The sequence below is a fragment of the Megascapheus bottae genome, chromosome 16 (genome assembly GCF_031878675.1).
Source record: "Megascapheus bottae isolate mThoBot1 chromosome 16, mThoBot2.hap1, whole genome shotgun sequence".
Classification (NCBI taxonomy): Eukaryota; Metazoa; Chordata; class Mammalia; order Rodentia; family Geomyidae; genus Megascapheus; species Megascapheus bottae.
In genome coordinates, this window is record NC_143524.1 from 36,545,418 (window position 1) to 36,569,654 (window position 24,237).

Consider the following 24,237-nt stretch of genomic DNA (forward strand, 5'->3'; position numbering starts at 1 on the left):
TGTTCTATATTTGATGATAGCCCTTCCCTAGCCTCTTTCCTAGGATGCTGCTTGTAGAGGTTGTCTGAGAGAAGCAGATGGCTACTTAGCATCAGAGGGAGGGAGAGGAGGAAGACCCAGATTCATTTCTAAAAATATCTTTTTTTTCTGACTGAAGCAATAAGCCTCTGTAGCACCACGCATGCGTGGTTCTGAAGGCGCTGCAGCTGGCAGCCCCGTCATCACTCACATTCACTTGACCTTATCCCAAGACGGCTGCAGGGGCAACAGGTATGGCTTCCCTCTCTTTCCTGCTTTTTACTGTGCTTGGAGAAAGGTTAGAGTGAAACTGAATGCATTCTCCTTGGGGAGATTTTTGGTAAAGAGCCCAGGTGCCTCTCAAGGTATTTGAATGGCAAGGAGGAGAGTTGCTGGGTGCTTAGGGGTTTCCGCTTACCTCTAGGTACTTCAGGAAGGGATGAAATGTTGAGAGTGGTACTCACAGGCTTCCTACCAAGCTGCTTTCAAAGGGCCTTGGTCTTGCAGGAGGAAAGAGCCTGGTATCTAGAGTCCAGTTACTTTGTCAGAGGAGGAGCTGATTAGCCCCAGACTGCCTAGGCAGCTATCTTTGGAGGACTTTCTAAGCCAGGAAGTGGAAACAAGTAGAAACACTGGTACCTCCCTGAAGCACGTTCAGCAGTGTGTGTGGGAAACAAACTCACTGGGGAAATGTTCTAGCCCCTTATCATCCTGATAAGAACTCAGAAGCATGCATTGTTCATGCATGGGACATAAAACTCTTCAAGGAATTCATCAGGCCTACCATACCTTCAGTAGATTTTCCAGACACAGTTTTGGGGAAAGAAATGCAGCTGACTGATATTTGCCAAAGTAAGGAACATCCTCAGAGGTAGCATACCACTTAGGGAAACATGTGAAGGTTTCCCAGCAATGTGAGAAAGTTGGATCTGGCAAGTGGAGAGCTAAAGCTGTGGACAGGAGGTAACATCCAACCATAGGGACCAGCCAGAGCAAATAGAGACAGCATGGCATACAGGGGAAGAAGCAGGGCCACATAAGTAGTCTGGCCTCAGCCCCAGACTAGGAAGACACAACTTTTCAAAGCCAACTGTGAAAGCCAATGGCATAATTCTGGGCCCTAGAGACACAGAAAATAAATGATACCAACAAAAAAAAATCGGTATACCTTTATGGTGGGCCAAGCCATCCAGTCACCTCAGGTAGAGTCCTGTTTAAGCTCACTTAAAGACCCTTTCCCAAACCCTACTGCAGATGAGTGGATGGAACAAATAGCTGTCAACTTGTGTTCTTGAATCTTCCATTGAGCTGCTGGTGTTGAGTAGTGCCAAGGTTAGGAGGAGACTTACATGCATCTGTCTACCCATTACATGTCCACTCCACAAAGAGAGATATAGTACAGTTATGAGAATTGTCATAGCTGAGCCATTCATAGCACACTCTGAGGTATGCTATAGCTTGAATTCCCTTCTCCTACTTATTAATGGGGTAATTTATGGTGAGAAACATAACCTGAGTGAACAGCAGAACCCTCACCTGTAACAGGTCAATAGAAATGGGGAGATTCATGCACAGCACAGTAAATGATGAATAAAGGAATCCTGAAGGTCCAGGAGCATAGCCTAGTGGTAGAGCATGCACGAAGCCCTCGGCTCAATTCCCCAATACCATATACACAGAAAAAGACAGAATTGGTGCTGTTGCTCAAGTGGTAGGGCACTACACTTGAGCAAAAGTGTCCAAGGACAATGCCCAGGCCTGAGTTCAAGCCCAAGGACTAGAGAAAAAGAGGGGGGGGAGAGAGAGAGAGAGTAGGGTGGAGGAGGGAGAGAGAGGTCCTGAATCAACAGAAAGAATGGGTTCTATAAACTCTAGGCCAAGGACTTGATTAGCTCCCAGCATCAAACCTGTTAATGTCGCTTTATCTCTTACTCACATTTTTGGACAAGCACAATTATCCACACCTGAGAGATGAGAAAATGGTTTCATGGTGGGAGAAATAGTCTTCGCCCACTGTTCTAAAACTGGCAAATGGCAGAGAAATCTGAGTGGCTGACTTCCAGCTTGACTTTTGTTTAGTTCAGTTTAGTTTTGCTTTGTTTTGTTTTATTCAGAGATTCACTATGTAGTCTGGACTGACTAGAAATTTCCAGTATCATGCTTTACCCTTCAAAGTGCTAGAATTACAGGTGTGTGCCACCACACCAATAAAGTCTACGCTCTTACACTTCCTAAAACAGCTTCTCTGAACCTACCCTATGTGCTGTAGGACTGTAAGAAGAAAGTAGCTCACTTTCTGGAGACTGAAGGGCCCATGGGAAAACTTCATTGAAAAGACAGTTCTTCAGCCAAGCCCTGAGAGAAATCTGCTCTGAGAGAGATGAAGGACCAGCCATGGAGAAGAGAGTGATCATTCAGGACAGAAGCCAATAGAAGAATGGACTCAGAAATAAGGTTCCTATTCCACATCTTCCTTTGTTCACTAAGCAGGTGTTTATTAAGTGACTGTCACAATCCAGGCACTATTCAGGTAGAGGAGATACAACTGTGATTAAAACATAAAAATAGACCAAATGAAGCCAGAAAAATGGTGAGGAATCACAGACATTACTGTTTGTATGGGAAGAAGGTCACAGACCTTATTTTGGCGATATCCTCTATCCTCCTGGCTACATAACTGGACATATCTCCTAGGCTTGGCCAAGTACAGAGGCCTATTAGTGGCAAGTCTGAGAGCCATGCATCTCTGCTAAGCAGAATTCTTTAGAACCAGCATTTACTTTCAGAGTGAGAGAAGCTCTTTCTTTCCATGGAAGTTAGGCGTAGCAAAGAGTGTTCTGTACCTGTAACAGTAGAGATATGGCTACCACAGGAGTGGACGAGATTCTTCTGGCTGAAGAGTCCCAAAGCAGAAGGTCCTGTTCCTTTCTTGACTCTTCCCTCCTGGGTCCGTTTCATCTTCAGGCTGGTTTCCCTCACCACAACAAATGCCAACAGCTATCACTGCCACAAACATGCGGCAGTGATAAGAAAACACCTTATCTAAAAGAGCAACATTTCTGCCCAGCATTCCAGGCAGGAGTTCTAAGATCCACTCTGATTGGATTGGGTCACAGATCCACTTAAACCTATGCCACAGCCCTCAGAATGGAATGTGCCAACTGTCCATGCAATCAGAGCCCCTTTTAAAGCTGGGGTGGGCTGCACAGGACAGAGGTGAACTCTAACATGAAAGTCAAAGGACACTTAAGAAGGAGGAAGAGTGCCAAATAGGTACATTCTAGTCTGACACAGAAGATGCTGTTGGTATCTACTGCTGTTGGTGCCAAATAGCTTTCTAAAACTAACTCCAGCTCCTGTGACTGCCTGAGGCCTCTACAATACACTACTAATGCGCAAGCAGCTGCAAGTCATAGAAGTTTGACAACACCATGAATTTCCTGCTATCAAGGTAGATGAGGGTTGAGGAATGTATACCCCAAATGTCTCATTCTTCAGGAAGAACATCTTGGAAATATGTTTCAGAACACCTGTCTCTGTCCCAAAAGTCCCCAGCCTGACGGGGGCCCAGGCACCCAAAACAGTAACCTGCTCATTAGCACATGCTGAGTTGGCTTCCTTCCTGTGACTGCTGTGATTTCCTAGCTATTTATGCTGGTACTTTCTCCTATTACTTTCCAAGACACCATTTGCATTCAAATTCTTAAGGTCTGCTTTTAGGACAACCCATCCTAAGACACAAAAGTCAGCGTATGAGAGTTTGGATCTTAAATTGTCTTCCAATGCCATATATTAAAGGGTTAGTCACCAGTCTGTGGTGGAACCTTTGGTAGTAGGGACCTTAGCTGAAGGCATTGAAGTTACTGGAGGCATGCTCTAAGGGATATTGAGTCCCAAACCCTTCTTCTCTTTGCTTCTGAGACCCTACCAGTTAAATTTTTGCCTAATTACCTTTCGCTTCCATTCTTCTAGTTTCAGCTTAGATGGCAAGAAGCTGTTAAACTCTGAGTGGTTCTGTGGGGTACCCTTCCCCTTGTCAGATCAGTGAGGCCTGCAGAATTCCAGGCATCACCCCCGTGGAGCTGAGTCTGTACACAGAAAAGCCTTAACTTTGAGTTGAGGTGGTAGCTCAGTTACAGTGCAGCTGTAGGTTCAATTCCTGGTATTTCCAGAAGAGAACAAAATACAAAAATAGTACAGGTCACCAGGTGGAAAGAGTTCAGTCTCTGGCAACTTGGGCATCAAACTCTGAATTGCTGACCCAAGCAAAGCCGGTTAATGAGGACTTCCTAGCTAGCTCCCATTGTGGTATGAAGCCAGAATAATTCCATATTCCACATCATATTAATATCTGGTGTCCCTGATAAATCCTGATGCAATAGGCACATAAATGTAGCCACTTCTCAAAAGTATGCAATAGGCCCATAATGCTACACTATTTATTGTCACAACACCTATATAGAAGGCTATGATTATCACCTCCATTTTTTCCCTTGGAGAAAAAAATGAAAAGACCAAGAAGGCTAAGGGCCTAAGGCCTGGAAAACTAAGATGCCCATCTCTGTCACTCTCCTGAGCCTAAGTGTGATCACTTAGAGCTCTGAAACTGATTCTAACCACATATATCATTAGCTACAAAAGTACTATCAATGTGTATCAGTGGCTCATGCATGTAATCCTAGCTTCTCAGGAGGCTGAGATCTAAAGATCTCACTTGGAACCTAGCTCGGTCAGGAAAGTCTGTGAAACTCATTGCTGTGGCTCAAGTGGTACAGTGTTTGAGCAAAAAAAAAAAAGCCAAGGAAGAAAGGAGGAAAGACTAAAAAGAAGAAAGGAAGAGAAAGTGAAAAGAACAAATGAAGGAAAAGGGGGAGGGATGAAGGAGGGAGAGAGGGAGGATGGGAGGGAGGAGGGAAGGAAGAAAGAAGGAAGGAGAAGGAAAGAGAAAGAAAAAATGAAATGTAAAAGTTATGTAGACATGCCAATAACATGCTAAAGAAATGGCAACAACATTATAATTAAGTAGATTGTCCCTTAAATAGAAAAACTGTGACAGAAGGGAATGCTCTGGAGATCTGCTGGTTTTCAAGCAAGTGGCTAATTGGGTAAACTGGTTTGGCAATGTCTCAATTGAGAGAAGCTGATCCCTCAGCGCACAGGGAATTCAGAAAAGGGCTTTACTCTGGACAGAATGAAATGCAATAGTTGTGTCTCTGCAGTTTACCACTCAGCACTCTCCCTCCTACTGCCAACAATCCCCAATAGTCCAACAACTGGGAGCAAATCAAAGAAGCAATTGAGCGCGGGCTGCTCTGGATGTGTGCCTGAGAGTCATGGGATCCCAGAACATTGCAGAAGGCACGAGCCCCAAAGTCCTTCTAAGAATGCCGGCAGGCATTCTATTTCCCTGAGGACCAAGGGAGCAGCTCAGAACACAGCTATGTGTGAGCTGTGTCTGCCCTGTAAACATGGAGCAAGGCAAATGTGTGTTGCAGGATTCATTCTGCATGTAGAAGAAGAAAGAGGACCTGGAAAGAGGGGAAGGAGGAAAACTAGAAAAGATATACCATGAATGAAATCTGCCTCCATTCTTTACCATATGTGCTGGATTTGGGCTTCCTGCTTGCCTTCCTAAGAGCTTTCCTTCCTCCTTTCCACCCAGTGATTAACTCCTTGTCAGATGATAATGTAGGTCACCACCTTGAGAAGTCTTCCTTATTACCTTCCTTATTGTAGTCATTGCACATCATCCAGACTCAGCTGTAGTTTTATATCCACTCTAGTTGCTTCTTGTATGCCTGTAACAGCTCCTTCAGAGAAGCACTTTTCTCTAAAATCTCTTCCCTCCTCATATGAAACTAGGCTTATTGAACACAGTAGATCATGCCTGTAATCCTATCTACTCAGGAGATAAAGATTGGGAGAATCATTGTTTGAAATTCGCACAGGAAAAAAATAAGTTCATAAACAACAAGCATGGGAGTATGCATCTGTCATCCCAGCTACATGGCAAATGTAAAATAGTAAGATCACTGTCCAGTCTGTCCTAGGCATAAGTACAAGACCCTATTTTAAAAAATAAGAATTTTGAGTACAGACCCAGGACTGCCTTTACCCTATGCCCCACACATACACACACAAAATTAGGTTTTATCTCTTTTTTTTTTCTCCAGTATTGGGCTTGTACTCATCAGCTGGTGCTCTGTCACCAGCTAGCTTTTTGCTCATTGTTTTGGAGATGGAGTTTCATGGACATTTCTGCCAGGCTGGCTTTCAACTGAGATCCTTCAGATCTCCACCTCTTAAGAACCTAGAATTACAGGCATGAGTCACTAGTACCCAGCTGGCTTTATCATTTTTATATCAAAGCTATACCCACTCAATTGGGTTAGAGACATGGCTTAAGTAATAGAGCACCTGCCTAGCAAGTTAAAACTCTAGTGCTGAACAAAAAGGGAAGGAAGAAAGTACAATTCAGGGATGTTGTCACAAACCAGTTATGATTAAAAAAAACCAGTTATCCCCTGTTATTACTGTATCTGAATTTGGTACTTGGTATATTGTACATTCATTTATTTGCTTATTTGAATTAGGGAAGGGGAAAACAAGATGATGAGAGAAAGGACAAAGGGTGAACCAGTGTACCAGGGATATTCACGAGACAATATGTTGGAAATGAACTTTACAATTTGGGAGAGTGCAGAGGGAGGGAAAGTAAGAGAAAAGCATGGGAAGGATAACAATGCTCAAGAAGTAATGAACTCACTACCTTACAAATGTAACTGTAACCCTTGACAATAAAATTAAAATAAAAGAAATGACTATCAGAAACCAGGTAATTTATGAAGATAAGAATTTATTTCACTCCAAAGGGAGGCTTGGAATCTAATATCGAGGTTTTTGGTATCTAATGGGAACCTGCTTATCTTCATGCCCTGAGGAAGGCAAGAGGATAAGAGAGGGAGGAATTTGGTTATATAATAACTCACCCTTGAGATAACAAAGATTCCTATGGCAGAGACATCAATCCACTCATAAGGGATTGTTGCAACTTTCCAACGTAGAAACTTTGGAATCACATTTAAACTAGCACAAAACAACCAGCAAGAAACTTCCAATATACAAATGCACATGTGAATCTAGAACTTAGGGAAGAGCTGGAATTTGCCAGTGTCCTGATGACAGTGGAAGGAGTGGCATGGATGGGATCATGCAAAGAGAGAGCTAGAGGAGAAAGTAGGGGGAAAACAAGGAAAATCAAAGTGGACAAGAAGTGGCTAGGAGCAAAGGAAAGAAGGAGGTGGTAGTAGAACCAGAAAGAGAACTTGGATTTGACCACCTGGAGGGCACTGTTTAGGTGGTGGTGGTGGTGGTGGTGGTGGTGATGATGATGATGATGATGATGTGCTTGCTTATTTATTGTGACAGGATCTCATTAAGTAGACCAACTTGGCTGTGAACATAAGACTTTCCTGTCTTCTCTTCCTCCCAAGTGCTGGAATTACAGACATGGCCATCACACCTAAATTTTTCTTAATTTTTTAAGTGTCTGAGCTGAGTTATTGCCTACTAATTGCCTTTAAGCCAGTGTCTTGCTAATTTTGTTGAGCAGCAGAATTACCCAGGGAATTCAAAGAATTCACAGTGCCAATTAATCATAACCTATGGGGATAAAATAAGGCACAGTAATGATTAAAGGCTTCAAGGCGTAGCAAAATTTGGAAATCACTGGCTCAAGCAAAGGGAACTACTTCCTGTGAGCTTTCCTAGATGCTTGCCACCATTTCACTGGAATGCTTTCACACAATTTTACAGCCTCCCTTTTAGACTTTGAGTATCTTAATGGGAAATTCCCATCCTTTTCTTTGCTCCCTTGAACATGGAAAGCCCAAGAAAGTAGGAAGTAATAAATAGACGCATTAACAAATGACATGGGTCCACACCATCTTCTTGGGTGTTATTTCCTTCAAGGCACTATGTACTAGACACAAGTAGAGAAGGTATACCAAAGATATTTTTAAAAAGTGCAATTTCTGGAGCAAAACTACCCTTGCCCGAATCCTGGTGACACAGGGCAAATGTTTACCTGCTCAGTGCCTCTCTTTCTTCCCCATCAGTATAGATAGTGACAGCCTTTCCATGGAGCTGGTAGTATTAGAATTTCATAAATTAATACATGTAAAGTTCTTAGAACATTGTTTGATACATAGTAAGCATACACTAAATGCCAGCCTCTGTTTTGATTCACTCACAGCCAGATCAACATGAAGCACAGGCTGCTTGGGTTGACTGAGAGGTGAGCTGGGAGTGAAGTGGTAATGGCCATGAAAATACATGCTCTGATAAATCTCACATACTAAGAAAAAGACATGGACTATCTAAAGAAGCAGGAAAAATAGAGATGAAGAGAGAAAGGGAGGAGGAAGCAGAAGAGAGAAGAGAAGGAGAGAGAGTAAAGGGAGAAAAGAAAATACAAAGTGGTAGAGAGAAATAAGAGAGGAAAAAGAAGAGAAGAGGGGGGGGAGAAGAGATGGGGCGAGAAGAATAAAGAGAGGAAGAGAAGAGGGAGAGCTGGAGAGTGACAGAGAAGGGTTGCTAGTGCTTTATCTTAGGCTGCTGGTTTTTTTTCCCTAGCCTTGAGTGTGTTCAGGTGCTGACAGGTAGAGGCAGGAGAGGGGGAGAAGCTAAAGCAAAGTCCACAGGAGGTAGAACCAGAGCCCCGCAGGTAAAGGGAGGAAAACATGGAGTCTGGAACCCAGGGGCAAAAGGAGCCTTGGACTAGATCCACCCCTGGATATGATTTGGGTTGTTTTTCTTTGTGTACAGTTTAGATGAGTTACTTCCATAACTGGAAGCCTACTGCACCTGGGTGGAGAGGCATGCAATGCTTGCTGGCAGAACAAAGGGCTTAGAAAGTCCTTGACTACTGCCAGCCTTGCCCTGCCCACAATGCCAACAGCACCTGATCAGGTGCTTTCAGAGGCCTGAATAGAGCCTGTTAACTGGAGGAAGGCCAGGTGTAGCTTATTGTTCTGTGTTGTTCATCACAGAGAATTTGGTCTCTTTTAAAGGAAGTCTTTCCACCTGAGAGGAAGAGAAAGAAAAGCAATCCCTTATAAACACAACCTCAGGACAGGATTCATTCTTGGTAAAGGGACTACACCTGTAGTCTTTTTCATTAAAAGTGTAAGTGCTTACAACTTGAATGGCTTGAGAACCCTTTGCTGCCATACAAGTCTTTCATTGAGATAGCAAGCTCCTAGCTAAGGAAGTCCTTGAAAACATCCTCTCCTCTCTAGCTCAGTGTTTTTATCTCTAAAAGAAGCTGGTGGAGCTTTGGGCCTGCCTGTTTCCTTCCTTCCTCTCTCCCTCCCTTCCATCAACTTGCCTTTACCCAACTCCTACAGCAGGCAGAGAACTCCTTTGGGTGCTGTGAGTTGATAAACAAAACCTAGGAGAGATAAACAAAGCTACTGTTCCTTGTTCAGTGAACAAGTATTTTGCAGGAAAACTGCAGTCAGCAGTTCTGGATTAATTCCAACAATGCGGAACAACAAATTCTGAGGCTGCTCAAGTTCCATGTACAACATGGTATACCAATATGCGCAGATAATCCATGCAGGTCCTCCAGAGTACGTGGTCTTCTAGATCATTTTTGGATGGTATTAAATACCAAATGCTCTGGAAATCATTGCTAGACTATATTAGCAAATAATGACAGGGAAAAAGCTGTTTGCATTCAATACAGGCATGGTTTAAAAAATATATTCTATCTAGCCGGGAGTTTGGCCTAGTGGTAGAGTGCTTGCCTAGCATGCACGAAGACCCAGGTTCGATTCCTCGGTACCACATACATAGAAAAAAAGCCAGAAACAGTGCTGAGGCTGAAGTGGTAGAGCTCTAGGCTTGAGAAAGTTCAAGGACAGGGCTCAGGCCCTGAGCTCAAGCCCAGGACTGGCAAAAAAAATAGACTATATATATATATATAATCTGAAGCTGGTTGAATTGGCAGATGGCAGATCTGGGACCCACAGATATACCAGGCTGATGTAAAATCACTCCATCCCACTTTAGGTGGTATAGTGGCTTCCTGGTCACTCTCCCTGCCTTCAAAGCCTTTTGGTTTTTTTGTTGTTTTTTTTTTCACACTGAACTACTGCCAGAAGGTTCACTCGGAAGCACACATCAAAGTACAGAGTACACATTAGACCTCCCCATCTTCATTCCTTTGACTGTCACTCTACTCTTCACCTTCTAAATTTTGCAAACTCCTACTCACCCTGTAATACCCAGTTCCATGCTTTCCCTATTCCCATAGTCAACACTCTTACCAGAGGAATTTCTCCCTCTCTATTCCTGCTCTCACTCTTTTATTAGCATAAATTAATTGTACAAAGAAGTTTCAAGGTGATATTTGCATACTTTCATATCATATACTTCAATCAAATTCAATCCCTCTATAGTAATCTTAACTCCTCTTCCTCCTTTGAACTGAAAAGGATTTTCGTGGGTTTTAGTATGTTGTTTTTATACACACATACACATACTGTACTTCTATAAAATTCATGCTTTCTTTTTCTTAGGGCATAGATTCCCTGTGAAGCCTATACTGACCTCAAGCAGGAGCCCTCCTGCCTCAACCTCCTAGGTTCTAGAAGTATATACATGTACCACTAAAACTAGCTTCAATATTTGCTTGTTTTTGTGCTTTACTGGGGCTTAAATTCAGGATCTTACACGCTAGTCTATTTTTCCCCTCACTCAAAGTAGGTACGAACCACACCTGCACTTTCAGCGTTTTATTGATTCACTGGAGATGAGTTTCTCAGATTTGTCCACCTGCGATGGCTTCAAACGTCAGCCCTCAGATCTCAGACTCCTGAGTAGCTAGAATAACAGGTGTGAGTCACCAACATCAGACTCTTATTTCAAAAAAAATTTTTTTGTCTGTTACTGGGACACAAACTCAGTATCTGATGATTTCTCTCATTGACAGATGCCCTACCACCTGAGCCACCCTCCAACCCTCTTTTTTAAGACATAAATATTATAGTTAATGACTTCTGAAATGAATATTTATGGTGTTAATGCATGTATTTACATTTATCTACAAAGGCAGACATTTCTTTTTCTTCTTTTTTTTTTTTTGTCAGTCCTGGGCTTAAGCTCAGGGCCTGAGCACTGTCCTTGGATTTTTCTCAAGGCTGGAGCTCTACCACTTGAGCCATAGCACCACTTCTGGCTTTTTTTCTATGTATGTGGTACCAAGGAATTGAACCCGGGTTTTCGTGCATGCTAGGCAAGCACTCTACCACTAGGCCAAACTCCTGGCCCAGACATTTCTTTTTTATTCTTTCTAGTCATTTATTTCTCTATTGGTAGTACTGGAATTTAAACTCAGGGCTCCATGCTTATTCATCAGATCGTTTACTTCCTGAGACACTCCTCTAGCCAGAAAAAAAGCATTTGTTTCTAATCAATGTTTTGGGCTGTTTTTGAATGTGTTAACTTCATGTAAACTCAAATATATGAAATTACAGCTTTTGTTTCCTCTTCATGTTATTTAGATACGTAGGGGCTTGTCTCTAGGCCCTCTGTTCTGTCTGTTTATCTACTCCTGCACTAATTCATTAATATCAGGACCTTCCTAATAGGCCTTAGGAGCAAACAAGGTACTTTTCTCCTTCAAAATCATTTAAGCTATTATTTGGCTTTCTTTCTCTTTTCTCTGTGAATGAAAAAGAACTTGGGATATTCTCTCTCTCTCTCTCTCTCTCTCTCTCTCTCTCTCTCTCTCTCTCTCTCTCTCTCCCTCCCTCCCTCCCTCCCTCCCTCCTTCCCTCTTTCTTTTGGCCAGTCCTGGGGCTTGAACTCAGGAGCTGGGCACTTTCCTGAACTTTCTCAAGGCTAGCACTCTATCATTTGAGTCACAGCACCACTTCTGGATTTTTCTGTGTATGTGGTACCAAGGAATCAAACCCAGGGCTTCAGGCATGCTAGGCAAGCACTGTACCACTAGACCACACTCCCAGCCCCTGGGAAATTTTTTTGTAAAGACACATAGTCATTTGAGAGTTGCATCTTTGTGACACCGAGTCTTGCCATCTTGCCTTCCATGAAGTTGGTCCCACTGTTCAGGTGTGATGTAGGGGAGGTGATCATTCCTGCTGTGGGAATCTCAATGGTAAAGAGCTTTTGAGAGCTGTTGCTGAACCAGAGCAGAGCCCACTCTACAAGAACAGAAGGCAGGTTAGTCAGACCGATAGCCAAGGTCATCTCCACTACTACCACCAGGGTAGTAGATTTTGCAATCTAGCTCAGTGCTCTCTCTTTCTAGGCCTGGGGCTCTCAGCTTTCTTCCCAAGTGGGAACTGTGGGCCAACTCCCTAATCAGTCAGAGCTGGCACACCATGAGAGGTCACTACACACCCAGACAAAATCTGCTTGCTGGGACTCTGACTCTGGCACTCTCTCTGGGTGGTAATTCATGGGCTTGCATGGTTCTGTGCCCATTGCTTTCTATACAGAGAGAGGGTAGGCAACAATAGCCATAGAATCTCCTCCCATGTTGAAGATTGCTTCCAAAGGAGACTTGGAGCAAGGCAGTGAGATGTATAAAATGAATGGAGAAAAGTCCTTCACTATAGGATCTGCTGTTGACTTCGCCTTCCTGCCACCAGGCTCCTCTGATTTAAATGTGGTGAAGCCCTTAACATCTGTCCCTGAATGCTTGGAAACAATAATTACTATATATTACATCCAAAATTTGTTTAAAGATCCTACTTTTTCCCCTGCTATACCTTTTGCATCCAGCACAGAGTACATGTCTCCCACATCCCAATGCAGCTCAGAATCTGAGAATACTCACTGAGTGTCCACCTAGTGTCTGACATGGGTGAGGACCTTAAAAACATCAATTCATGCTGTTGCCTATGCTTACTACAGTGGTAGGGAAGACCACCCCCCCCATTTTGCACACAAAGGCTCAGGAACACCACCAGGGTCACACAACTAGTTGATGACAGAACTGATTTGTGAGCTAAGATCTGTGTTGTCAAAGAATCTGAGTCTACATCATGTGTCTATTGCCACCTGTGATGAAAGAGAGGAACAGAGGAAGGGAGAAAGCAAACAGAAGAAAAGAGGGAGGGGAAGGGAGGGGAGGGAAGAAAGGGAGGGGAGGGAAGGGAAAGGGGGAGGAGGGGAGGAAGGGAGGGAAGGGAAAGGGAGCGAAGAGAAAGGGAGGGAGGGGGGGGAGTAGACTGCTGGAGGCCCCAAGACTGTCCTGGGAAGAAGAATTTCTTTTCTTGAGATCTACATCCTGGATCCTCTGATCACTATTCCAGAGAGATCTTCCTCCCAGGTGACCTTGTATGTTCTCTGGAGGAGGAAGAAGAGGAGAGAAGGAAGAAGAAGGCACATTATCGTATCTCTCTGAAGGCAGGCACAGTTATTTTAACCTGGTGGGTATAAGAGGGAATCCTTGTAATTGTTGCCCTTTGTTATGGGAACAGAAAAGCCACCAGCAGCTCTGTGAGCCCGGTGACCCCTGTGGCCCAGAGGAGACCAAAGAAGGCACCAGAAGAAAATGTGAAAAATATAACTTGTTTAAACATAAATGAAGCCAGGCGTCAGTGGCTCATGCCTATAATCCTAGCTACCCAGGAAGCTGAGATCTAAGGATTGTGGTCCAAAGCCAACCTGGACATAAAAGTCCGTGAGACTCTTATCTCCAATTTACCACTAGAAAACTAGAAGTGGTGCTGTGACTCAAGGGCTAGGGCAGTAGCCTTGAGCTTAAAGAGCTCAGGGACAGTGCCCAGGCCCAGAGTTCAAGCCCCATGACCAACTAAATAAAAAAAAAACAAAACAAATCAACCTTTTCCAGATCTCTAGGGGTGGAACTCTGAACATTTTCCCCAACTTAAATGTTCTCTTGCACGCAGATATTAGAGTGGATCTGATTTCCTTTATGTTTCCTTTCAAAGCAGTGTTCAAAGGTCATCCTCAGTCTCAGTGGATGGATGGGGAGGACAGTATATGTGTCCAGTGGGGAGTTGTGGGCTTGGGGAGGCCACTGCAAGAGGAGCTGCTTCTCCAGAGCTCAGACGCTCAGGTGAGCCGCCCATTGCTGAACACACATTGCTAGGGCATTACCTCAGCCAGGAAGGAACCACTCTGGACTTCTGACTTCACTTTCCCCTCCCTCTCTCCTATCCCCAGGCATCCTGGGCACCTCCCTTTCCTGACAGCTACTGAAGCAGTTCTATGAGGCCAAGTCTTCACAAGCTCTCTGGAGTATGGACTTAATTAAAAACCAGTCCAGTTTGCCCTTCCATAGGAAACAGGGTAGACAGGATGTTGGTGCCAAAGCAAGCCAAAACTCAACTCAGTATGGAAGGCATCTGCCAGTTTCCTGTCGAAACTCTCTGGGCTCAGCTGTAGGGCTTGCCAGGACAGGAGCACAGAGACTGGGCCCTTGGGGGAGTTAACTCTGTCCATACTTAACAGGGGCTCCATCCAGTGGATGCAACTCTTAACAGGAAGAATCTGGTGTTTTCCAAGGATATTTATCCCCAGGCTGGCACAGCATCTCACTTCCTGATTCAGACAGGAAGTGACTTTGTATTCAGGAGAACACTCTGGCATATAAGAGGAAAAGATAGGGAAGTTACTGAGATCTTAGGGTCCCAGCCATATGGGATCTAGGGGGTGTCCCTGCTCACTGGACAAACTGTGGGCCATGGAGTGGATGCTCAGTTGTCAGATGAGGCTGAGGGAAGGCTGGAGTGAAGAACACAGGTAGCCAGCCCAAGGGGGAAGCTTTGCCAAACACTTGGGTCATGAACATCGAACTTTGTCTTCTCCTCTACCACCCAAGTGGGGCTCTGGATGTTGGCACAGGTCCACTGTCACTGGCTGGGAGAAGCTAAGAGGATCATTCATCTCCAGCCCTCACAGATAGGCCTGGCTGGGACCAATAGCCCATGACATTCTTACTGTTGCGGCAATAAGGTACAAATATTAGTTTGTATTTCATAGTTAATAGTCTGATTATTTTACCCTCTATTATATGGACAAAATGCATGGCTGGCATTGACTGTTTTTGTTCACTTTGTTGTTGTTTTGCTTGGTTATTGCTTTATAATCCAGGCTAGCCTTGATTTAAGGATCTTCATGTCTCAATCTCCCAAGTATGAAGATTGCAGGTGTGCCCCACCACACCTGGCTCAGTTCACTTTTGTGTTTAGACAACTGCATTTCTTCTATGAGTTCTTAGAAGAGGGGTGGGAAAGTGAGCAATGAAGGCACATAGAAGTAAAGGGCAGGTGGGCTACCCTACACACACACACACACACACACACACACACACACACACACACACACACACACACTGCTTAGCAGGCACCACATTCTCCTCCCTGAGCCCAGAGCAGTTGGCAACACAGCAGGACCCTGCTGACCTTCCTGTCCACCTTCTTAGTACTTGCCATTCCTAGTAACTGAGTAGGGAGCCAGGGAGGATAGGCAGAGTGCAGTGCTAGGGAGAAAGGAGTTCTGGAAAACCAAGTGCCTGCAATATGGTACAGCTGCGCCATATTTTTACTTCCCAAGATGGTGGTAGGAATACCATCTTTCATCCTCTTTTGCAATGTGACCTTGCCTTATACCTATTGAAGCAGGTGGCGCTGGCTTCTTCATCCCCTTAAGGGAAAGGTGCTCTTGCTATTTGATCAATGGAATGTGGAGAAACTGTAGCTGTGCCAATGCTACCCTAGCTCTTTGTGGCCTGGCTTTTCTCTCTGTCCCCTTGAGCCTAGCTGCTCTGTTGCCAGAAGCCCATGCATCATGTATAGACAGCAGACAGCAGAGTTCTGGGTGACAGCAGAGTCCTGGGCAGCAAATAGCCAATATCAAGTGCCAGGAACCTGAGTGAATCATCACAGACCCTGACTCCAGTGGAAACTTAGGCAGACATGTGCTTGAAATCAGTTAAAAGACTCCAATTGGGTACTGCCCAGCTAAGACTGGTTAGTGCACAGGATTATGGGAATGCATTAGTGAGTACAAAATAAAGCATCTTAGCTGAGTGCAGTGGCTCATATCTGCAACTCTAGCTACTTGGGAGGCAAGGTTCTGGAGGATCACAATTCAAGCTCAGCCTGGACAAAAAGATAAGGCAGGGGGGCCTGGAGTTTGGCCTAGTGGTAGAATGCTTGCCTAGCATGCACGAAGACCCAGGTTCTACTCCTCAGTACCACATAAATAGAAAAAGCCAGAGTGGTGCTGAGACTAAAGCTCTAGCTTTGAGAAAGCCCCAGGACAATGCGCAGGCCCTGAGTCCCAAGCCCAGAACTGGTTAAAAAAAAAAAAGAAACAATAAGGCAGAGATCCCACCTCAACCAGTACAAAGCTGGGAATATAGGATGTCTCTGCTATACCAGCTATGTGGGAAATGTAGCTATGATTGAAATCTTTGCCAGCCCTAGGAATAAACATGAGATCTTATTGAAAAGTAGTGGGAAAAAAATGGGACATGTTTGTGTATCTCAAGTGGTAGAGCATCTGCTTGACAAGCACACTACCCTGAGTTTAAAAACCCAGGGAGTGCAAGAAAAACAAATCATTTGATTCCCCTGAGTGTTTGAGATGATTTTTTTCTCAGCCATGAGTAACTGAACTAGAAATAGAGTACCCCCAAATATGTGCCTTAGAAATGACCTACGACATCATGTGGCAGAGGGCAGGAAGGCTCCTGTTCATCTTGCAAATCAGACTATCACAATATCTAGGAAGGGTCTTAAGATTCTTGCACAAGGTTAAGGGAGATTAATCCCTCCTCAGTTTTGACTGGCTAACTCTTCATTACTTAAGTCACTCATCAGTATTTTAGCTTATGATGGAAGGTAATAGAGAAAGGAGTGGAAGGAGATGTTACAAGAGTTTTGGTGGACAGCCCTACTTGTCAAATGCTCTGGACCCATGGTCTTAATGCTCTATGAAATCCTGGAGCATAATGGTTTTTCTCCAAGCTGCAAAGGAAGTAGATATGTATGAACTTGAGGAACTCTGGGTCCCCATCGCAACCAGGAAAACTCTGTTCTCTGCCTTGGGATTTCCTTTGAGGAAATGTTATACTGCTTTGAAAAAAGAACCTTGGGGAAAAAAAACCCTGAAATCTAGCACACTAGATCAATGCCTTAATTTCTAGAAAAAGAAAGTCTTAGAAGTATCTACTCCAACTAGCTCAGGAATTGAGTGACCTTCCTGGTATCAGAACTCCCATCTGCTGCCAGCATTAGAACTGCCATTCTGTCCCAGGATAGCTCTCCCACATTACTCTCCCTTCTACACTGGGTATAAAATGGCAGATGATTGCATGTAACTTGGGGGGTAGGGGAAACTGAGGAAATCAGAAATTATGCTCTAATTCTCCAACTCCCCACCAAGCAAGCCCCTTCCTAGCCCTTGATCTCCAGGTCTCAGTAACCCCTCAATCCTTCATACAGACCCTCTCATTATCATCTCCATGAGATTTGATTCTCAGAACCACAAGCAACTTGGAGTATTCTCTTGATGGAGACTGGGCTGGCTGGTTAACTTGGTGGGCAGAGGAAGGCTTGCTTGAAACAGCTTATCCTCCAAGGGCAGATGTAGGTCTGAGAGGAATGCTCATTTCCCAAGAGATGGCCAGGTCTTGCTTAGAAGTCGATGTCTCATTGTTTTCCTCCCAGTGTGTTAATTCCATTTCTTCTCTAGTAAGATTTTGTAGGACATGGGCTATTTATAGCTCCTCCTAAGCCCTTTTCAGTCTGTTTCCTGTTCATGTACTGCATTAGTCACCAGAAAATGTCTCCAGCAATCTCCCACTGCTGCTTGGTCCCAGACACAGAGAACATACAAGGATGCTGGTTAAATTGCAGTGGGGAAGGGGGAAGAGGAGGTAGGAGGTGGGTGGGGGAAGGTACAGAGAGTCTCTCTGATACCTCATCTTCTGGGATATAAAGGCCTAAGTCTTTTTGGTTTCCTGGACTTTGCTCATCAGCCCCGAGGGACACAGAAACTGCAGAGGCACCTCCATCTGGCTGCATATTTTTTCCATTACTTGATGACCTATTTGCATGCAGCTCCCTGTAGAGAATTTCCTCCGGAGCCATATACAGTGATTTCAGTGCATTACCGGCTGAGGATTGGATCTGCAGTAAACAATGAAACCCCATCCTGCCTTCCTTCTGCCATCCCTTCTTCATCTATCCCTGCACTGTAGGCTGTGCTTCCCTTCAAGCTCTGCCTTCTCCATGCATGTTTGGGTCTAGAATGTACTCAGTTCCAGCAGATGGGGGGCCTGAAGATGAGAGCTAAATTCTTGTACCTACTCACTGCCCAAGGAGCAGAGAGTCTGCGCCTGAAGGAAGAGAGAACTCTAGGCCAGGAAAGAGCAAAGGGAATAGAACCAGTCCTCCATGCATCTTCTGATGCCTTTACTCATACCTTTCTTTACTCTGGAATGTGTCTCTGTGGTCAATGAGTCAAAGAATTCATTGTTGTTAATCTGCAGCAGGCCATCAGCATTTCCTGGTGGCCCCTGGCCTCTTTTAAAAATCTCTACTGAAGGAGCTGTACAAAATGTCTGACACTGAACTTTCTGAAGAACAAAGAAAGGTGAAGAAATATTTTGGCTCATACCTATAACCCTAGTTGTATATGAGGTATAAATTCAAAGGCTCATGGTTAAAATCCAGCCTGGGCAGAAAAGTCCAAGAGACTCATTTCTCCATTTAACCAGGAAAAGGCCAGAACTGCAGGCATAGTTCAAATGACAAAGTACTAGCCGTGAACAGACAAGATAAGCCAAAGTGAGAGGCCCTGAGTTCAAGATCTAGTACCAGTACAAACAATAAGTGGAAGAAAGTCTGAAATTCTATTTGCAAAGTTTTCCTCAGGTTGCCTGCATCCCAGAGATCTTTCCAAACTAGCCTCACCATTCCCAGGTGTCATAGGGACACTGTACCTTGGAGATGACTCATCCTGGGCTCCCCTCAGGGACAGCAGCCTTCTCAGTTCTAGCCTCAGGGTTGTCCACCTCAGAGCAAAGAAGGCTTAGTTAATCCTAAACCCATCTGAGAGCACTTCCTCAATATCAGGTTACTTGCTGCATGCTGTAAAAAAAAAATCCCTCAATAACAGCCCTGGTGAAAAAGCATACAAGTTAGCATAGCCCTCTATGCCCACTCAGAGAGCTGGCATACACACCAGCATCCTGAATAGAGGTGGTAGAGAAAAGCAAACATAAGGTATGCCTTCCAGGCACCATCCTGGGCCCAGGCATCCCAGAGGAACTCCTGAACTGTGATGCATACCGACAATCTGGCCCACTGATTTTTATTCCCATTTCATTTCCATCCAAGGGAATTATCACAGAATATCTTCCCATAGCGCATCCTCGTTATATCCTTGGGAGGATGAGAGACCAGAAGATACCATCAGAAATAGCTGAGTGAGGCTTAGCCAAGGGAGTGCTTGGAGGCCTTGAGAGCACAGGGTGGGGGCCTGAGCATCTAGGAAGGCCTTTTCCTCCCTGGGACCTTGATGGTGGATTCTGAAGCACAGAGCTGAGAGTGAATCCTCATCTTTGCAAATGAGCCCTCTCCGGCTTTCTCATTTTCATTTTGAAAATCAACACACATGAAAAAAGAACACAGAGCATTACACCTTTTAAAAACTGCAAAGACAACACCCAGAGTCTCATCGCCCATGACAGGAAATGAACACTGCCAGTGTTCCCAAGTCTCTGTCTGATTATCCGCATCCCCTCTCCCACATATTTATGGCATCTACGTCCTCTGCTTTAGCTTTATCATCTAAATTTACAGCCTAAGAGGAAATCATTGACTTTTCCCTGTATGGGGCTTTATATTAATAGAAAATCATGTTATAGAATTTCTGTGTATCTTGCTTTTCTTTTGTGCAATTGTGTTTATGAGATTCCATGCATTGGCATAGCAGTAATGTACTGATTGCCTTTCCATGGCTGATTGGTAGTCTATTGGATAAACATGAGAGGCTTATTTATCCACCGATAAACTCATAGTTTGTTTCTTGGCCAAGCAAAGGAAGGAGATATTAGGATTATCACCGGTTCCAGAGATATGGAACAGATCCTGAACTGACTTTTTTGATGTTATGGGGCTTGAACAATGGGCCTGGGTGTTGGTCCCTGAGCTCTTCAGCTCAAGGCTACTGCCCTACCACTTCAACCACAGGGCCACTTCTGGTTTTCTAATGGTTAATTGGAGATAAGAGCCTCACAAATTTTAGTGCTCAGGCTGGCTTTGAACCGCGATCCTCAGATCTCAGTTTCCTGAGTAGCTAGGATTATAGACATGAGCCACTAGCGCCTGGCCCTGAACTGACTTTTGCATAGCACATTCATTATAATGATGACCAAATAAAGCAACTAGAATAGTCTTAAACAAAACGAAGAATGTGGCCACTTGATCCTGAAGCACAAGTGATATCATCATACTCACATGCATAGACTTATCTCTGCTATGGAGAGCCAACATGGGTAAGATGGGGAAAGACGATGCTGCCTAAAAAGACATCCGATTCTGGGGCTTTAGTGTAGCTCAGTGGTACAGCAGTTGCCTAGCATGTGCAAGCTCCTGGGAGGGGAGGACAAATGAGGATAGGAAAACACAGGAGAGAGCAGGGGAGAAGACAGGAGGGTAAGTCCAGAAACAAGCAGTTCACAGGCTAAGAGCAAGCATCAGCAAGATGGGACAGACTTACAACTGCAATGCTTTGGGTAAAATCCCCATGTCTCCACACAGTAGGCGTCCCCAGATCACTCCGAGTGCCTATTGAACCACTCTTTGAAGTTTGAGAATTAGTAGGTTCACACAACCCTATACAGGCACAATCCCAGCTAGAAGTTTGGCCTAGTAGTAGAGTGCTTGCCTAGCATGCACAAAGGCCGGATTCGATTCCTTGGTACCACATACATAGAAAAAAGCCAGAAGTGGTGCTACGGCCCAAGTGGTAGAGCTCTAGCCTTGAGAAAGTCCAAGGACAGTGCTCAGGTCCTGAGCTCAAGCCCAGGACTGACTAAATAAATAAATAAATGCACAGTCCCATCCTCAGAGTCCTAAAAATATAGGTCTATTATTATTCTGAGTATCTGGGAGAGGACTCATAGAGAAGAAAGAGAGTAATGAATATTCTTACTAGGCATTAAAAGTTTGAATACGTTTTCTCTATGAGAATGTGGGAACCAAGGCCTTCTATGAGATTTGGCATGCTTCCAGGTAGGTGTTGCTGAAATTTCTGGAGTATTTCCATGGTATGTGAAAACAAAAGGACATAACACTTGAACTTCGATGGCCTTAGAAAATGCTAGTGCTATAATAACCACTATGGCTTTTAGTCATATCTATTAGGTGTGTTTGTATTAGATATGTGTGTGTTCTCTTTTTGGCACTCAGATTCAAATCTGAGACCATACACATAGTTGTTTGTTTTGTTTTGTTTTGTTTTCAATACTGGGGCTTGAACTCAGGGCCTGGGCACTATCCTTGAGCTTTCAAGGCTAGCACTCTACGACTTGAATCACAGCATCACTTCTAGCTCTTACTATGTATGTGGTTCCAAGGAATTGAACCCAGGGTTTCTTGTATGCTACCACTAGGTCACACTCCTGGACCATGAACACAATTTTCTTGGCAATGGCTCTATCACTAAGCCATACTTGGGTCCTCAAAACAACACAGGAAAGTGCCTTAGTACCTGCTATAAAAGGTAGCCACTCCTAGTTGGAATTATGCATTTACTCAAGGCTTTCAATGATGAAGACACATACTTTATTTTTATTGTAAAGGTGATGTATAAAGGGGTTACAGTTACATAAGTAAGAGAATGAGTACATGAGTACATTTCTTGTGAAGCAGTGTTACCACCTTCCTCGTTTTCTCCTTCTTTCCGTCCTTCCCCACCCCAGGCTCCCCTCTCCCAAGTTGTAAAGTTCATTTCCAACAGTGTCTCATGAATATCACTGTTGCATTGCTTTTGTCCTTGGGATGGAGACACATTTTAAGTTTGACTGCTAAGAACCAATGCAGTGTATTTGGCGTAGGTCATAAATAGATTCCAAAACAATGCAACGTCAGGAAACTCTTGACAACAGTGCCTCCCTGTCCTCCCTCAAGAACTTTGTGGTTCTACCCACAGAGCTGTTTCAAAGGAGAGCAGATTCAAAGGCTCTTTGCAGAAAAGGGTTGTGGGAGAAAGGAAGCGGTGTTGTTAGGTAGCCAGCCGCTGTCCAGTGGTTGCCTTGGTAATAATGGTTTGTATGCACAAGGGAGGTGTAGGGTGGTTAGTTGCTGAGCATCTGTAGAACCAGGCTGGACATTTTTTTTACCACCATGCATTCCTTGAAACCATGTCATAATGTGTGCAGATCATCAGAATTTCCCAGAAAAACAGTATTTGTTCTCCTTATGGGGTTATATTCCTGGCCAAAGCTGGAGATAAATCATAGATGTGATCAACAATCTATCATAAGCATAAGATATACATGCCCAATATCCTCAGGGAGTTCCAGGGATAAAATTACCCTCAGTCTCATCCCACAAAGCCAGCACTGGACTCCCCATGAGCCCTGTGTACCATGTCCATTCACCCCTTCATCCATCCAGCTGTTCACTCGATGAGAGCTGCAGGGTCATTGTGACTAACTGCAACATCTGAGACGATTGCCCACACCTCAGATGATTGCTGACATCCAAATGCCTCTTACTTTTGGATGTATATTTGTTTGGAAATATGCATTTTACAAAAGTAATCAAGTTTAATGAGGTCTGTTAGATGTGAATTAATCTATTATGACTGGTATCCATTTTAAAAAGGGGGAAATGAGACAGATGCTATGCACTTGGGAAGGTGATGTGAAGATTTGATGGATGTCATTTGAAGATGGAGGACTGTGATGATAGAGCTACAAGCAAGGATTGCCAGCTAACCACCTGGATCCCAGAAGCCAAGAAGATAAAAGGAAGAACTCACCTATGATTTTCAGAGGGAATGCAGTCTTGCCATGCCTTCATTTTGAATGTCTAATCTCCTGACATAATAAAAATGTATTTATATAATTTAAGCTGCCCAGTGTGAGGTACTTTGCTGGAACAGCTCTAGTGATCCTAGACCACTGGCCCTGTCTTGATTCAAAAAAAGAAGGAAGAAAGTGAGGGAAGGGAAGGGAAGGGAAAGGAAGGGAAGGGAAGGGAAGGGAAAGGAAAGGAAGGGAAGGCGTTTTAGTTTTTTTCCCCAGTGCCTAGATGACACTGTGAATTGCTGCCACCAACCTATAAGAGCCTAAGAGCAAAGCACTCACCAAGGAGAGTGAAAAGTAGACAGAAGTTGGGTCCCCAGGGGACCTTGCTGAGCTGCTATGCTAGAATGCACAAATTCTCCCCCTCTTTCTCCCCTCCCCCACCCTTTTTATACTATGAAATTGTACATTTCCCTGTTGTTAAATTTGGAAGAAAGCCCTCTAACTGGCCTAAGTGTCCTTCATGTATGGCTGGCAAGCCAGGGTTGCTCAGTCCTTCTCCCTGCTCCCTCTCCCTCATGCTAACTGCATCTCCACCCCGCACCTCAGGTTATTGACAAAGGCAACTGCAATGATTCCCCCTATTCTGATGTAATTTTGTGACTTCTCTTAGGGAGAGACAGAATATTTCCTCAACCTCTAATTCAGTCTTGGCCATGCGATTTACCCTGGTGCTGTGGTTTGAATGTGCACAGTTCATGTGGTGGAAACTTAATCCCCAATGCAATGTGTTGAGAGGGGAAGTGATTAGCTCATGAGGCCACGAAAGATTTAAGCATGAAGAAATGAATGTCATTATCATGGAAATGATTTCATCCTTGTCAGAGGGAGATCCTTAGATAGGCTAAGTTCACCTCCTCTCCCACCCGTGCAATGCCTGCTACCATCTTATGATGTAGCAAGAAGGAATTCACCACATCTGGCCCCCTTGATCTTGGGCTTCAAGAACTGTGAGCCCCTCCTCCATATTCTGTTCATTAGAATTTCTCAAGCTGTGGTATTTCATTATAGTAGCACAGCACTGACTATGCCACTTGACAACCATGAAATGAGCAAACAAGGTATAAACCACAGGGTACGAACACATGCTCATTAGGACTTTTTCTTGGACT

At 44.2% G+C, this 24,237-nt stretch overlaps 1 long non-coding RNA gene across 1 annotated transcript; it reads left to right on the top strand.

Annotated features, from left to right (window-relative positions):
• The first annotated feature begins 190 nt into the window (after positions 1–190).
• Positions 191–23,132, top strand: LOC150053165 (uncharacterized). The gene is made up of 5 exons (XR_016538152.1): positions 191–270; positions 2,288–2,472; positions 13,365–13,481; positions 14,010–14,134; positions 22,923–23,132. It is a non-coding gene; the product is annotated as an uncharacterized LOC150053165 (long non-coding RNA).
• Positions 23,133–24,237: the final 1,105 nt, after the last annotated feature.